We start from the raw sequence: 13,383 nt of genomic DNA, 5'->3' as shown, positions 1-13,383 counted from the left end.
CTGCCTCATGGCTCTGTGTTATATTATTAGGCTAAGCACAATATTTTTACTCCATATATAAAGGTAATTTCTCTAGTCGAGCCTGATATACAAAATAACCATGTAAATATTAAATACTGTGATATGTTGCAAATAAGTTGGGGACACTGAAGAAAGTTATTTGAACACATTGCTTTTTCCTTTGTAAATTGCAAAACAAAGGTACCAGCTCTGCTTTTTCTGTGGAAATACTGAAAAAGAAATTAAATATTGTATGAAACAGCATTGCTTGGCACTTAGAAGAGGTTCAATAATTGATTGATGAATACAGTTTATATTCCCAAGTGTTCTATTGGCATTAAAGCAATATCAGATGAAATTATTAAACCTAATTTAGTATTTCTTGTTCTTATTGTTGTTATGCGTGCCTGCTGTTCTCTGCTTTAATGTTATACTGAAAAAATAACAAATTTAGTTACTCCTGTTCTCATGACCTTTGTTATGTTTACACTGTGTTTGTTCAGAGAAAAATCTTAATTTAAACCTATTATTCCATTCACCAATAAATGACAGTTAAAGTCAACAAACAATAGGAAAAGGATATTTCAAAAATAATTGAACAATAGACTTAATTTTATTTTCTTGAAAACTCTCCCAAAGGAATGCAGAAAAGAAGAAAGAAAGAAAGAAAAAAAGAAAGAAAGAAAGAAAGAAGAGAAAAGAAAAGAAAAGAAAAGAAAAGAAAAGAAAAAAGAAAAGAAGAGAAACCACTGTGTACTTTTCAATTTCATCTTTCCACCATGATTCTCCCTGGTTCATTGTAACCTTGATGCAATTCTCCACAACAGTCATTAAATTTCAGTGCTGAACAATTAAGGATTAGTTAACTATTAGACCATGTAATGACATTCTGATTTATGCAAGCCTCATTAAAATCTTTTTCAGATCAGATCTGAGCAGGATAGAAAATGATTCAGACTTGAGAATTCAAATCTGTTTAATGAACATTTTTTTTTTCCTTAGACTCTGATAATGTGCTTCCATGGCACTAGACAAGTCACAGAATGTAAAAAGCATGAAATTTTAGTAAAGGTGAGAATAAGAGAAGTTGGTATTTAAACAACAGAAGGAGGTTTAAATGAATGGCAAAAATGACACATAGTAACAACACATAGAACATAATTGTTTTGAATCAGAATTCATTGCGCAAATAATGCAATCATTCCAAATTTCATATAGCTTCACTATACATTAGATTTTTCTTTTTGACATAGCTGAATACCTCAAACAGAATTTTACTGCAACATCCATTTATGAAATATGAGTTTTAAAGGTGAGAATCTACCATGGATGCAACAAGACTCTGCTTACATCTTCAACGCAGAAAGCAAGTTGCTGTTGGGTCCAGCCAAGATGTCCCTCCCACGCTCATTCAGGTGTCGCCAGATTCTGTTCTGTCACACTGAGAACAGAATGAGCTGAGGTTTCCCTTTCTGCCATGAGAAGAGGGGGATTCTATTAAAATCACTGATTCTTTACTGCTTGCTCTGTCTTCTAACCAGCAATGGCACACATCCAATCCTTTCCTTGATTCCAATATTTCTGACTTTCTTTTATTGTCTTTCTGCATCCTGGGGAAGTGACTGCATTCTTCAAGGTTCCTGTCACTGTACAAGGCCCTATTTTAATGTCATTTTATGCGCAATTTTAATTGCATCAGCAGGTTTCCCAAGAATACCTAGGCTTGTTTTTAATTCTTTAAGCAAGAAATGAAATCTTGGTGGCACAGTGATTCACCCCTAGAATTTAGCTTACATAAGCTATAAAAAGAAAGTGTGACTAATAGAAGCAGATAAGCCAGATGATTCCCATAAAAATGTCATCATGTAGGTCAAGACTTTATTATAGCACAAAAGTAACAAAATTTAAATATTATTTACCACTATTATTACTGTTATCTATAATATGGTTATTATCAAATTGAAATTTGAAAAATTTGAGCAACAATAAATGGTATCTTATTATTTTTAAAAGTTTTTGGGGCAGGATTTTGCTATGCACTTTAGGTTGGCCTTGAACTTACTTTGTAGCACTGGCTAGCCTCGAATTCACAGCAATCTCCTGCCTCAGCCTCATGGGTGCTGGGAACACAGGTGTGAGCCACCACACACAGTTTAATAAAGGGTATTTTAAATACCATCAAAGAACTGGCTTTTATCTTACCAGGATAATACTCCTGTATTTGATAAAGAGTGCTTTAGGGAAGATTATTTGTTTGCTAGTAACAGAACACTAACTGAAATCATCATGAAAGTAGCATGATAATGTTTTATTGAGGGAGGAAGTAAAAGCCCACCTAGAACACATCCAAAGTGGTGATCTCAGAAATACTCCCCTGTCTACTGACATTTTGGTTTCATTATCTGCTACTGGCTTCTGCTCAGTGACTCTCAGCTTACTTTATTATACTTTAAACAATTTCCCCATTTCACATAGCTTTCAAAATAAAATAATATAAAACAAGAAAATGGAATCCTAAAGTGAAAGCACATTGCTATGTGTAGTCCCCTAAAGTTGTACGTGCTGAGAGCCTGGTTGTCAGTCGGAATAACAAGAATTGATGAACTTTGAGAAATATAGACAGGTCATCAGAGTGCCATCTTCAGAAGGGATAAATGTTATTCTCACGGGGAGGGGGGTCATTTCCAGCAGGAGTGAAATGTCCTAAGAGTTAGTTTGGCTGTTTCCTACTTGCTCCCTTTCTGGTCATGTGATTCCTCTCACATGCTAGGCTGATGAATGTCACCTTTAGAGACACTACCTCAGAGCAAATGCTCTCAGAATTCTATGTCAAATAATCTCTTTGAACAGGACCTAGCTTCACATATTTTGCTATAGCATTGTAAAATAGATGTCAGTGAACACTATAGTCTATGAACTAAAAGATACCAATATCCAATACAACTGTTTCTTCCTTATCTCAGTCATTGTTTTCCTCACAAAATCAAATACAATTATAGTTTTTGCATGTACTTTTTCTTTGCTTAGAAATAGTTTCACTAGAATGTTAGTAGGCAGAATATTGCGACTGTTTTAACACAGACAGTTTTGTTAAAAGTGTTGCTAACTATGCTTAATGCATTAATTAGATAACATAGTAAGAAAAAAGAGAACACTAAGGTATGATACCATTCACACGCCAGAGGGGAACATAGTTCAGAGTTTGTAATCACTAAAGGGTAGAAGCACTTCAAAGCTAGAATGAACTCTAACCACCTGATGCTGGGGAAGAAGCCGTTGACTACTCAGGTGTTTCTGAGCTCATAGAAACATGGCAAGGTTGGGACCCAGAGCCTAAACAGAGAGCGACAGCCAGTGTTGGGACTCTGAACTCATGGGATGGCCAGGACTCCTACACAAGTCTTGTTGGAAGGTTGGCTGTCTCTAAGTTTGTATGAGGTCACTGAGCTCAGCTAATTAAATTCCAAATTTAATAGTTTGGATGTATATATAGGACACAGAATAACAGGTTATTTATATGTTAGAGAAATTTCAAAATAAATTAAAATGCAATGCAGGAAAGAAAATCTAATGTTGGTGGTGAATGTGCACAGATAGGTTAGCTCAAAAGAAGGGAGACAGAAGCGGTGTGAAGCAAACAGGGGCAAGCCTGTGCTTTCCTCTTCTGTTCATTCAGTGTCTCTCTAAAGTGTCTCCTTTTGCAGGGATGAATAAAGAAACCATTCTAACCATTTTTGTCCGAGAAGAAATTTAGTTTACAGAGTAAAGGGAGCACCACAAAACAGTTTCCTGTAAAATGTGTTTTGCTGGATTTTTCATGTTTCATTTTTGCCTTTTGAAAATAATTTGTAGAGATCTTTCTTTTTGACAAACTTAGTTTTCAATACTATATACATTTTATTTGTTCAGTTGTGCCTAAACTTCATACATTTTCAGGCTTTAATTTTTGAAAAACAGAAAACTTTATTTTTTTTTTAACTGAAGTATAGCAGGTAAATATTTAAATAGAAAATATAACTTTCAAATTTTGATCAAGCAATACTGGAACTGATATATTAGCATCAGAAAGAGACTCCTGAAACTGTACTACCAGGATACTACTACTACCAAGATACAAATTGAGGTGGGTTTGTAAACAATGTAGGAATCCTATATATACATCCAAACTATTAAATTTGGAATTTAATTAGCTGAGCTCAGTGACCACTCACATGGACCCATTCAGAGTCTCACTGAGTGGCCCTGAACTGGAAAATTACAAACCTCTTAAACATAGAACCACAAAAGACATCCTGTTGGAAACAGTTTGGCTAGAATCTTACATTAATTTTTGGTTGACACCTGTATACTGCTCCTTTTGTTGATCAGGTTAATTTCTCTCTGGTGAGTACAACTCATTCTACTTTTTTTCAGGGAACTCATACCCTGAGTAATTTTCCATTTTCCTGGGTCAAATACAGGGGACTAGTCAAATGCAGGCTCAAAATGGTGTCAGTTATGCCTAGCTACAACACTCATGATATTCATAGTAACTGCATAATAATAAAAGGTTAGGTGAAAAAAACATAATTTTAAACATATATCAATCCCAAAGTACAGCTTCCCAAATCAGGATGAAAAAAATGATCAAAATTGAGACACTGAATCTCTGGTCAAACTCACAACAAAAGGTGGGAACCTTTGACATAAGGCACTTTGAGACAGCAACAGGCAAAATCGAGGAGCTGGAAAATGTGATCCAACTGTCTGCCTGGATTGGCATTTACGTACAGAAAGCAGCTGAGAGAAGGCGACTAGAGCCTTGAAGTATTCATTAAGGTCCATGAAACAAATCTACAAAATTTTGCAATATTTGAAGTAATACTGTATTTGTTTCCTGACCCTACTTGAATTAAACTAGAAATCAGTAGCAGAAAAAGACCTGACAGAATCCTAAGTATTTGGTAGTCAAACACTGTATTTAACACAGGAGTCAAGGGGGAATTCACATGGAAAATTAGAACATAGTTTTAAATGAATGAAAATGAAAAAGAAGAAAGCAAAATATTTTCAGAGTACTCAAATTCGTTCATGGAAAGAAATTTATAATTGTACATGTTTAGATTAGGAAATACAAATGAAGGTTACAAATAATTTCAGTTTCTACATGAAAGGATTTCATGAAGAAGTAGGACTTAAACCCAAAACAAATAGAGGAAATGAAAAAAATAAGGATATGAGCAAATTTGAATTCCATTAAAAAGAGAATCTTAAGTGGGAAATAAATGATATAAAAAGAAGCAAGTTTTTAAGTAGCTCATTAAAACTGATAAATATACAAGCAGATTGATCTAAAAATGAAACAAAATGGCATTACTAATCTTAGTAAGGCAATATAGTCAGTACATTAAGAAGACAACATGAAATTATTACAAATAAGTTTTGTGTCAGAAAATTCTAATGTAGTTTCATGATACTGACCACTTGTAAAATATGAATTAATAAAACTCAATAAGATAAAAATAAATAATCTGCACAGGCCTATAAATATTGAAGCAATGCAGTACCTTAATATAAGAGAAAATATACTTCCATGCTCAATGAAAATCACTTGGCAAATTATAGTGAATGCTTGAGAGGAATTAGTATCAGTTAAACAGAAATCCTTACAGAAAAATAGAATAGGAAGAAATACCTCTGAATTAATTAATGGTCAATGGCATTCTGTTATTAACCAAAAATACAAGGAATGAAAATTACAGAAACATATGCTTCACAAAACTAAATGCTTACCAAGTATTAACAACTTGAATACATATAAAGTATTAAGACAGCTAGTGATACAGCTCAGTAGTACAGCACCTGCGTGGTAAGTGCAAGGTCCTAAGTGTGATTCCTGACATGAAAAAAGAAAAAAAGAATAAGATGTGTTGTAGCAAGGTATGAAAATGGGAGAACAAATGAATGAGTTTAGCAGAATTACAGGCTGAATGACATATGCCAGCCATGGCTATTAAAAAAAAAAAAAAACTAATATGCAATAAAATCTTACCAATGAATTCAGTGTTTGTGAAAGATTTGAAGAGAAAGAGAAATCAAAGAAATTTGACTACAAGAATTTATTATCTACATGCAAAAACAGTGCCATTAGTCATATATTTATACAAAAATTAAGTCAAAATGGATCACAGTTTGAACTGTAAAACTTAGAACTAAAATACTAGAATACGATATGATTTTAGTTAAGACAAAGATTTATTGGATATAATATCAAAAGCATAAAGCATAAAATAAAGTAGTTACGAAGAAATTTGATTTCAGCATTTGGATTTCAGCAAAATGAAAAGCTTCGGTCCTATCAATACTATCCTGAAAATAAAAAGGCAGGCTATATGCTGAAAGAAAGTATCAGTAAACATATGTCTGATAATTGGTATTCCAAATATGTAAAGAACGAGCATACCCCCAAAAATATAAAAAAGAAAGAAGGAAATTTTATCACCAGAAAGGTAATTTTTATCTTGCTGTTACAAAAAATAGAAGATAAAGATATTTTACTGAACATATATATGTACAAAAAACAAACTAAAAGTACCAGTGAAAAATATGTTAATTTGACAATGCAATCTCTATATTACAATGCATCTATTACAATGGCTAAAACTGAACAAAAAGAAAAATGAGAATCCTAGAAATATGAAGTATTGGTGAGGATGTAAAACAACCAAAATGTGCACGTTTTCAGATGGGAATGTATTACTTTTGAAAACCCATTTAACACTTTCTTGTGTTAAATATAAATCTACCATAGTATCAAAGAACCACACCACAGGTATTTTTTTTCCATGAAAGATGAAGAACTGTACTGATACAGAATTGTGCATACGAGATTTGAAATGACTTCACGAGACAATAAACTGTGGATTATCCATAAAATATACAAAAGGGCAATGAAGAAAAGACAACCAGGACTCACAGAATTATAGATGCAGCTTAAAGGCGTATACTGAAAGGAACTAGCCTCAGTGTGAGATGTGGTGCAATTCTATTTAAGCGACACTGTCAAAACTACAGGAAGTGAAATAGAAATACATGATGATTGTTTAATTTAAAAAATATTCATTACAGTAAAAAGCACACTGCCATTAGATTCCCTTAAACTGCTGCCCTCCTTTAAAACACATTTATTAAATTGCTCTTGCCACTTTTGGAAGCAGCTCTGGGTGCCCTCTCGGTGAGCGGCTGTAGTAGCACCATGATGACTGCCTTGATGTCCTGAATTGATTAAAACCTTTACCTTTCATGGTCATTTTGACTTTGATGAAGGCCCTGAAGTTACAGGATCCTGGATCTAAGTTACTAGAGTTGATGAGGACACATCATAGTATTTTCACCAGTTTGCTTTTGATTGCATGACATTTGACAGCAACATTCACTGTAATCATTTCGGTTTCCTTCTCAAAAACACACACAAAAAGAGATTTCAGAACTGCTTCAGAAAGTAGCAAAAATGAAAGGAAAAGTGTTCAAAGCCTGGAAGAAATAGTGAAAAAGGATTAAGCACAGTACGTCTTTACTGTAATACACTTAAAATTTAACCCTTCACTGTATATTTTTATGAACCTTTGTAGATTAGTTTGGTCCAGGGCTGAATATAGGATGAGAGGGTGACTGAGCAGTTACATTAAAAAAAAAATGATGGGGAGGTGATGCAATAATTTTATAGTGATTGAAGTGATAATTCTATCAATAAATGTAAATTTTTTGTGTAGATTATAGCTCAGTATTTCCCAAGAAAATATTGCCAAGTTAGTTTCAAAAGCATATTGAGAAATTTGTATTTCTCTTGCTCTGTAAGATTTTTACTGTTCCATATTCTCATCAGCATGTTGTATTTTATCCATCCTAATGGTATATTGTAAAATTCACGGCAGTATTTTTTGTGTGTTTTCTTGATGACTAAGGAGGTTAACTGCCTTAGATGTATTAGTAAACTTTTTTACTTAAGATTTTGCTAACATCCCATTCATTAAGACTGGAGGGTTTAGTAGATGTCAATTTGTACTTGGAGCCTGATACTACATGAAACTTTTTAAAAATAAATTTTGGTATGCTCATTATACTTTGTTCTTTATTTTGCTAACATGGGTGAATAATATTTATTTTTATATTTCCTCTAATTTTTCAATTTTTAAAGAAACCCATGATTTTACATTTTTCTGGATTTGGTACCCTATTTTATGTAGAAAATGTGTATCATCGATTGCCATTTAGAGTAGTTTGTGATTCTCTTGTAAAACTTTCAGGTTGGTGCAATTTTTCTGATGGTCTTCTGAAGCATATAGAAACATAACATTAATTCTTAGAATTTTTTTATATTGTCTTTCTTAGTTTGGGCTCTTTTAGTTGATCCTGAATCAAGGATCTAACTAAGTCCAAGTGATTTATTAATAAAACCCAAAATATGTAAATTTTGTTGTAAAAAAGAGGGGGAAAAAGAGCTTTAAAGGATACAACAGCAAGTGTGTTTAGGGGTGTTAAATAGCTGACCATATTAATGTTTTTGGTTGGATCATTGAACACAACTGTTTGCAGTCTCACTGTTTGAATGTCCACTTTGTATTCTTTGATACTGTGATTTGAGCAACTATTTCTAAGATGATAATATGTAATCTATTATCTGGTGATTTCTTACTGTCTTTTTTTTTTTTTTTTTTTTGTAGTTCTGTATTACGTGTACCCTTACACCACTTTGTTTTGTTCTGTGTTTTTCTCTTTTTCCTTTTAAATAAAATTAAAAAAAAAAAAAAGAAGAAGAAGAAGAATCCACTGGATGCCAGGAGAAAGTGAAGGTTTGAGCCTGCTTTTAATCTCTTCCTGCACTCCACAGAAGAGCAAATATCAGGATTTTCAGCTTGTACATTAGAATAGAAATCTGCAACTAGGAAATTACCTCCTGTGTGCTTGAACAATTCTCAAAACTCATGTTTTCATCATGTTTCTTGTTTTTCTGTTTTGTTGTTATTTTTATTGGAAAAACCAGGAGAATTTTTATAGAGTTTATCTTTCCTTTCTTGGACCTAAGGAACACTGAGTGCTAGGTTCTTGAGATTCTTTGCTAGATTTAGTTGCATAAGAGTGGCTAATAACTGTGTCATTTTAACCAGGAAAATCTTCTCACTCTGTCAGGCCTAAATAAAAGGAATAATAAGAAAAATTGTAAGTAGTCATGCAAATTCATAATTTTCCTGCACTTGCAGAACAATAGCCTGAACAGAATAATTATGTTGTTTGCATCCTAAGGAAATATGTGTACTTCCAAAGCTGGAAGAAGTAAAAATTACTGAATTGTCCAAACACAGACGTGGCAAAATGAGAAAATTAGAAGGGAAAAATGCTGTTATTTAAAACGGTTAAGGATGTTGATGCAGAGTAAATTCTAGTCCTAACCTGTTCTGTGTATCTAAATCTATCAATGCCCAATTCCAGTAAGAAGAAAAGTTAACTGTCAGTCATACACATGATCCTCAAGAATCCTTTGAAACAAACAAAAAATGTTATTTTTAAAACACAAAGTAGAATTGAATGAAATAGACTTTTCTTAATGTATCAGAAAGAACAGTGATGAAAATACAGTCCCCATATTTTTTTGATGCTACAATTTTTCCAATGAGCTAAGGGCTCATGATAAAATTATTTTTTTTTCCTTACTCTTAGTTTTGTCCATATAAAGAGAATAGAAAGCACACTCTATAAAATATGCACTTTTAAAATTATATTTGACTGAATATAATACTGCCTGACTTTGGTAACTGATGAATGCTGGGTATTACATTATATTTAGTAGTCATTTTTTTCATATTTACTCTGCTTGTGCTTAGCAATTTATATAATACTCTTGTCTCTTCCAGTCTTTATAAATTCTAATCTGCTCAGCACCAAGAAAATCCAATGGATGCCAGGAGAAAGTGAAAGGTTTGAGTCTGCTTTAGTCATCTTTAAGCAAATCCTATGCATGAAATGCTTCCACATAGCTGACAATATATTAAGTTTAACTTTCATATTGTCGTCTTCCTTCAAGGAAACAGAGACTCCTGTGGCCATGAACACGATGAAATGCAGTCGGATTTAGGAGCCTTGTCTTGGGTTTTGCCCAACTCTGCGTCCCTCTGCTATTCTTTCAGTTCTATTTCCTTTAGTTTGCTCATCAATTTCACAAATATATGAAAATATTTATATATTATGTATATATGCTAAATTATGATTATATTAATCATGTTAAATACATTCTCTGCTATAAGGTACATAAACTAATGTATTTGATTCTTTATAAACTACAAATCAGCATGAAAATTAGTCACTGTGACAAAGTGTATTTTTAAAATTGCAGGTCAGGGGTACCCCAGGAGGAGGCTCCCTAGTGCAACCAGTAGTGGGGGCAGAGGGCACTCTCCAATGGCACCAGCCTTTCTCTGTGCTCCTGGAACTAGCCCTCCTAGGTGGCCACTGCCAGAGGGGTGGAGGCCGTGAGGTCGGGCTGGCAGTACCGGCCCTGGCGGGCTGGCGCAGTGAACCTGGGACAGCCTGCTTGCTAGGTGCCTACCCATGAGGCAGCGCGCGCCTCCTCTGCTTCCTCCTTCCGGTCCTCGCTGCTTCAGAGCAACGGCTGACTCACTGTAACCAAAAATGGCGGAACTGTGTGGAATGTGAAGAAGAGCTGAAACCATGGCAGAAGAAAGGATGGGTGACGACCAGGGGAAGGGAAAAGAAGAGGAAGCCAGTCTTTGTTGGGGAGTTATCAAGTTCAAAACCATCAGTTTCAAGTATTTTGAATGGAGTTAACCCTGGCTTGGATTCAAGGGGAATAAAGACCAGTGCACTCAGTTGAGGTATTCAGGGCTGCCTTCAGGACTGCAAGTCAGCACTAACTGAACTCAACTTCAAATCCAGTGTCTGCCTCCCCAGTAAATTTTCATCCTGAATCTAGATCTTCAAATAGGTGTTTTTGTTTAGCCTTTTTCTAAACCTGGTTATGTGAGGAATCCATCACAAGCCACATCTAATAGTTCTTCAGAGTTTCTGATGATTTGACCCAGGATGCAGGATTATCATATAACCCAGGGGACTGAGGCTTTCTATAGCAAGCATCAATGAAAGTTCATGTTTATCAACACGAGCATCTGCTTCTGAATTAAAAAATGTTAATCTAAAAACAACAACAGCAACTACAACAACAAACCTAAGCCCAGAAATAATGTTTCTGGAACAAATTCTTCAACTTCAGTTAAATTTCCTTCCCAGGCACCTTCTCAGGTGATGTCATCAAAAGGTGTAAATACCTCATGAGATCCGTCTAAAAGTAGAACATTTTTTCCAAGAGCTTGTCCAAAGTATAATATTCATTTCAATCTTCCCTGGATCCTCTGAAAAATCACATGCAGTATTGTCCAGCCATGATTAAAAAATTTGGGGGACTGGCTAAAACAGTTTTTTCAAACACAGTGAATAAGTCTGTTTTTTTCAGAGAAAAGAAAATTGATCATGTTAGCTAGTGACTTTTGTAATGGAAGACTTGAGATGTCCAGGAAGAACAGAAGATCCGCACAACCTTTTCATCCTTCATGGAAGTTGCTTGAAAATTCTAAAAAATAGTATTTGTTTCATGAATCACATGAAACACCGTTCTAAACTTGAAAAGCAGAGCAGTGAGAGGTTGGAAAACCACACTACCTGCCAGCATTGCTATCACCAGTTCCCCACCCCCCTCCAACCGCAGTGCCACTTTGAAAGTATACCCCACATGAATTTTCTACCCTTTGTAAAGTCTGCTTATTAACATTGAAACAGAACACATTCTTTTATAACATATGAAGGACAATCACAAGCAGGGTGAAATGCCATAAATCTGCCAAATTTGTAATTATAGATTATCATCATTTTCTGATGTAGAAGCTCATTTTAGAATATGCCATGAAAACAGTACGAACTTGCCCTATCTGCTTTGCCTCAACGTTATTAAGATTGCAACACTCTATAGTCATTATTATATGAAGCATCAGAAAAAAAGAATACATCATTTTACAAAATGCAGGTTACAGTTTTTGACATGCAAGGAAAACCTGGATCACAAAATCTAGCATCATTGAATATTTATAAAACCTAATCAACTGAAAGAATTGTCTTCTGCAATAAAAGTTACTATTTGAGTTTTACTCACACCTCTTCAATCAGGATCTTCACCTACACCTTCTACCCTTTAGCTCTCAACTCCTTGGACAAAAATTTAACTGCAAAAGATCCCACAAAATTAAACACAAGTAAACCCAAGTCCAGTGGAAGTAAGCCTAATGGAAATAAATCTAAATACAAATCAAAAATCTCTAGTGTGCCAAAGAAACAAAGTACATTGGCTAATAGCAATAAAGAATACATTTAATATGGCATTGAGGAACTTAAGGTGTTGTTGGGGGTGTTCACAAGTGCACTGAGTGTTGTTCTGACATACAAGAATTTTCAAACCGTTTTCCTACATGTGTCCATTGTATTTTTTGCAAATATAGCACTAGGTGTAGCACAATCTATGTAAATGGTATGATGAGCCTTCATGGCAACCATCCTAGTAAAAGGTTTTGTGTATTTCAGAAGCATTAAGATATCAGGGGCATTACTCTAGTGTGCCTTAATTGTGATTCCGCAACTGATATTTCTGGCTTACATAATATGGCTACACACTTCATTCAACATGAAGCATTTACCACATTGTATCAAAGAAAGTTTCTGTTTGTATCCCAACTTCTAACATCTTTCTTATTTAAAAAAAAAAAATGAAGTTCCCACTAAAGTACAAAGACCTGTGTCTAAGGAAATTGCAATAGCTAGTATAGCTGAAAAAGAAGTATCAAAGCCAAAGTAAGAATGATGAACATTCATCAGAAGAAAAAAAAGATATGATGGAAATTTACTTGAATGCTCATCACCAACAACATATTGGTCAGGAAATGGAATTGAAGACAGGTCATTCTTCAGAAAACACAATTTCATGTGATGAGATTGAAGATTACAACTCTGGTAAAGCTAAGCTTTCTTCAAAGAATACTAAGGATTTGCTGTTAAGGTCCAGTGATGTTAGTACTGAGCAGCTTTTGAGAAAAAGAGATGAATCTAACCCTGTCAGTTCTGATATTAGTAAGCAAGGCAGTGTTCATTTGGAACCTTTGACTCCATCATCAGAGTTCTTGAATATGAAGGCACAGAGGTTCTTCAGAAAGGTAGCAGTGATCTCTCAACCAGAGTGACAAAGTAGTGTCTGATCAAACATGGTATTTCTGGAGAAAGCAGTCCTAAGCACAACAGCACAGCAGCATCTGACGAGGAAAAAGAAACAAGTTGATATTATGTAACTAG

The 13,383-nt window shown here is 34.4% G+C and overlaps 1 pseudogene; it reads left to right on the top strand.

Moving 5' to 3' along the window:
• The first annotated feature begins 1,325 nt into the window (after positions 1-1,325).
• LOC100724862 (zinc finger protein 280D-like) lies at positions 1,326-12,185 on the top strand (annotated as a pseudogene).
• The last annotated feature ends 1,198 nt before the right edge of the window (positions 12,186-13,383 follow it).

This window comes from Cavia porcellus, unplaced genomic scaffold (assembly GCF_034190915.1).
Source record: "Cavia porcellus strain 051 isolate PalLab524CR breed Dunkin Hartley unplaced genomic scaffold, mCavPor4.1 scaffold_19, whole genome shotgun sequence".
Classification (NCBI taxonomy): domain Eukaryota; kingdom Metazoa; phylum Chordata; class Mammalia; order Rodentia; family Caviidae; genus Cavia; species Cavia porcellus.
This window is presented reverse-complemented; position numbering and strand designations above follow the sequence as displayed.